At 32.4% G+C, this 4,861-nt stretch overlaps 1 pseudogene across 1 annotated transcript; it reads right to left on the bottom strand.

The window, feature by feature from the left end:
* Positions 1–224: 224 nt before the first annotated feature.
* On the bottom strand, positions 225–3,011 carry LOC308501894 (olfactory receptor 9S13-like; annotated as a pseudogene). Its single transcript has 2 exons — positions 2,963–3,011; positions 225–1,110 (listed from the first exon to the last, which is right to left on the bottom strand). The product of its transcript is annotated as an olfactory receptor 9S13-like (transcript).
* Positions 3,012–4,861: the final 1,850 nt, after the last annotated feature.

The following is a 4,861-nucleotide window of genomic DNA, read 5'->3' as shown; positions in this document are numbered from 1 at the left end:
AGGAGATAATGACAAACTTTTCTGAAATGTACAAGTTCTGACAATTACTTTTGTGAACTCATCCTAGAAACAGTGCTACACACCACATTGCTGAATATTTTTCAATTCATTTTAAAAAACCTATTAATGCTAAAAATAATAAACTTTGACCTTTAAAACTTTTAAGTGCCTTTAGTTGAAACTATTCCATAACAAACTATCGAAAATATTGCTTTTAGTCTAGCCTAAAGTATTATCGATGGCTGGAAGTCAATAAAAAGATGACTTTTCACAGCATTTTTCACTTCCCTATTCGTTAGATGACAAAGCAGAGGATTCAACACAGGAATGACAAGAGTATAGAACACAGCTATTACCTTGCTTTCTCTGGTGAGGAGATGGCCCCAGTTTGGACATACAGGAAGAACACAGTCCCATAGAATAAACTCACCACGGTTCTGCGAGGAATAAAAGTCGAGAAGGTCTTACTCCTGCCATGGGTTGAGGGAATCTGTGGAAAGGACAGAGGAGAGGATATAAGCTTAGGAAACCAGAATGACAGTTGTGGTGGTGATGATGATGAGAGCAGAGAGAATGAACAGTACAATCTCAGTTATTAAAGTGTCAACACATGAGATCTTGATTAAGGCTGGGACATCACAGAAAAAGTGGTCTAATCTGTTTTCTTCGCAGAAACACAAACGGAAGGTGAAACCTGTTTGTATCATAGAGTTTGATGCCTCCACAGATGTAGGAGCCAGTTACCAAATGAACACAAGCCTGCTGCAACGTATATATAGAGGAAAAGCAAATAAATAGCTGAGAAGTGATCATATGGCATCACATCTAGAAGAAAGCCTTTAGTACCAACACACAGGAAAAAGAACTGTGTTACATAGCCATTGTAAGAAATTTTCTTGTCCTTGGACAAGAAAGTAGATCAGAATTTTGAGAGCAATGACTATGGAATAACAGATCTAAATAGGACAAATTTCTGAGAAATACATAGGTGTATGAGTCTGGAATCTATTTCAGTGACAACTAGCATACTGATATTTCCCACTACAATGACCAAGTAGATAAGCAAGAAGCTTAAGAATAAGAGAATCTGTATTTCTGGGATGTTCTGAACTCCAGCAGAAAAACTTAGTCACCTCTGAGAAATATCTATTCAGCTCTCCCTTCATAACTGAGACCTATCTGAGAAAATAAGTGAATGATTAGGAAGCTTCTAGAAAGTCTTGTCAACTTTTGGTTCCTAAAGTTCCCAATGAGAAAAAAAATATTAATAGAAATGAGGTTTTCTTGGCAACACATCTAACAGAATAGCTTTACACTTAGAAGTATTCAGATATATATATTAATTTTTTCTAATATATTTAGTGTCATTATAATATGGGGTTTGTAGATGAGCAAAGGATGTCTGGGAAAGTGATCAGTCATTTCATTATCAGTCATTATCAGTCATTTCATGCCATTTGTTTAGAGCTTTGGAATCAGATGGACTAAGTTCAATCTTTACCTCTGTCAGTCTAAAAGAATCTAAGATAACTACCTACACTTTCAATGCTTTGAAGTCCTCTTCTGTCAAATGGGAGGTACTAATAATACCTACTTTATAGGACTGTTGTGAGAATAACATGAAACTGCATGCAAAAAGCAATTATTTACAGTTACTAGAATATCTAAATGCATTATAAATGTTAGTCAAATAAATAAACAAGAAGGCACACATAAAAAAATTACTTTGCTTAGCATGACAATCTCAAGATCAATCCATGCTGTCGCAAATGGCAGTATTTCATCTTTTCTCATGGCCAAGAGGATGGCAGAAGAGGGAAAAGGGGATCACATATATGGTGATGGAAAGAAAACTGACTCTGGGTGGTGAACACATAATGCAATATATAGATGATGTATTACAGAATTGTACACTTGAAACCTATATAATTTTACTAACCAATGTCACCCTAATAAATTTAATTAATATTTAAAAAATGGATCTATAAGAGATTGAAAGGGAAAAAAAGAAAATTTTTGCTAAATTAAGAAAACTCTCTTCAGAAAAAGTTATGACTTTTAAAATCTTACTTGAGAAATTCCAAAAGAAGCTTCATTGAAGAATTTTAATAGCTATTGTTCCCTTAAAGGAAGCTTTGAGGAAAGTGTAGGTAATTACAAAAATACTTCATGGTATATTTTAGACTTTTTCAGTCCAGTCAATAAGTAGACCTATTTATTTCTAACTCCCATGTACTTTATTTTTACTTATTAGAATCAAAAGAGAATCTTAGACAGGGTCTTCAATTTGAAAGTTGAGAAATATCTTACTCTTTATATTATGCAGACAGAACTAAAAATTCCTCCTATGTGTTGCGGACCATAAGTTCTAAGTCCTTTGATCTAGCCATAAAATTATTCTTAAAACTAAGATATTAAATTTAAAATATATATATACAAATGTGTGGGCTTTTTGAAAAATAAAAAAGCCCTAACAGTCAATTAGGTCAGTGTTTTGCCAAACTTCCCCATACCTCAGAATCACCTGAGAGAAGTTTTGTTTTGCTTTGCTTTTAAACTGATTCTTGGATCATATCTCATTATTAATTAATCTGAATATCAAAAATGATCAGTTAGTGAGATGAGTGTGGGAAGTATTCATTTATATTTTAAGATTCCCAATAACTTTAATAAAGTCAGTCCCTATGTAGAAGTTTGAGGACCAGTGAATTTGGTCTTATTGCTTCCTGGAAGAATAGCAATATTCTCACTCAAATCAATCAAAGTCATTATTAATTGTAAAGATTTTTCTGAAAGGATTTTTTCACCCTTTGTTACATTGTTTTACAAATATCACTTCCAGGAATTTCTTTATTCAACACAGGTTAGATTATGCAATAAATCTAACCCATTTCTTATTTCTCTGATGTCAATTGATGCTATAATTAGATCACTAAATTCTGCTTATACAAACTAGGCTTACCCCCAATTCCCAGGCATTCCTTTTCAGCCATGTCAAAACTGCGGCCCATGGGCCAACTGCGGTCCACAATCCGTTGTTAATTGGCCAGCAGCAAATTCCAAAAATATATTTAGTTTACTTAAATAAACCAGGTGAGGCAATACATACTTCACCTCGAGTGAGTGGCCCGGCTGTTTGTGTATTTTACCTCACATGGTCCTTGGTAAAAAACTTTGAAAAAAGTTTGGACACCCCTGCGTTTAGTTTCTTTACATTTCCACGTTTTTGCATCAGTTTTATCTTGAATTCTAAAAGAACTGTTAAAGGATAGCATACAAGTAGACAGTACATTTTATATGTAGTATGAAGTCTTGGTTTGGAATACTTGAAGACATTTCTAAGATTTCATAAAATCCCAATAACTGTAAATAAAAATGTGTGCATTTATATAATGGATAAGTTTTATGATTTATATGAAACTCTAAACACAATTCCTAACTTGAAATGATGAGGAATAAAAATGGCAATTGATATACCCATCAAATCAAAAATTGGACAATGAAAACAAAGAGCATATGAGATGTTTTTAACCCTTCAAATTTGCAAAATATCTTTTAATATACATCATTTAGTCAACTAATATCATAATACTTCGTACGTAATTAGTATTATACTTATTATATTGTTTCTTTAATAAATTTGTTGTGTATACTATAAAACATTTTATAAAATACCTTATAAGAGCTACTAACTACTTTAAAATTCTGTAACACTCTTACTACACTTATTTACAATTACTTGAGTATTCTTGCATAATATATCTTCATTGTCTCAAACTGTTCTCATTTTCACTTTTTACTTAAATCTATTAATATTTAAATATTTATATCCTGAACTTTACCAACACTTATAATCTCTCTACAATACAGGGTGTCAAACATATTTAATTTTCTTATTTTCCACTCATATATGTTCCAATCATATATGTTCCGATCATATATGTTCCTTATCTGTAAACTGGAGATAACAGTCGTACCTTCTCATAGTGTTACAGTATGGATTAAATAAGTCAATATATGTAAAACACTGTGCTACATATGTAAGCTAACATTACTATATTGCATATATACTATGGAAAACCAAACTACAATTCAAATAGCGACAGTAGTAATAAAATTAGGAGTAAAAGAGCCTGCCCATGAAAGAAGAAAGTTGTAATCCTTTATAGCAAAACAAATTTTGAAAGAACCTCAATCCGTTTGAGAGAGTAAACTGTTATTGAGATATGAAGATAGATGTCTCTCCAAAAGTGTAAAAGTGGCAGAGTGGAGTCTACTAGAGATAATCAGTATAGCTTTATTGTCCAGAAAAGAGGACTAACAACACTTATTAAGTAAAAAGAACTAGACTCTTGGACTCAAACGTGGAGATGATCCGACTTTACATTTTCAAAAATAAGGAAAGATACATGACCCACTCTTGCTGTGGTGATTCCTGGAAAGGAAACAAGGAATTGTTCTTGGTCTATGAATAATATATATGTATACCCAAATCATTCATGACATAGAATCTAAGAGAACCTTGAGGATGAAATAGAAGATGCTGAGAACTAAGAAAAGTGATCCTAAGAATCAAAGTGTCATCCCTAAAAGAATATGGCTTTCAGAGAATGAGGCTATTCTTCAAAAGAAGGAACAGAAATATATAAATTTCTTCCTTGAACATTATAGAGCCTTTGCAGGCAACTTTATCAACAGTAGAACAGTTTTATCCAGAGGAAATTTAGGTTCAATTGCCATCAGTAACTCTTCAATATTCCATGAGAAGCAATAGAAATAAGGGGTTTTGATTACCATACCTATGGAAGTTCCTAGTTAAATTGATAATTAAAAAAAAAAAAACTAACTAAAGTAAGTGCTT

Source organism: Rhinolophus hipposideros, assembly GCF_964194185.1.
Source record: "Rhinolophus hipposideros genome assembly, chromosome: 9".
Lineage (NCBI taxonomy): Eukaryota > Metazoa > Chordata > Mammalia > Chiroptera > Rhinolophidae > Rhinolophus > Rhinolophus hipposideros.
This window is presented reverse-complemented; position numbering and strand designations above follow the sequence as displayed.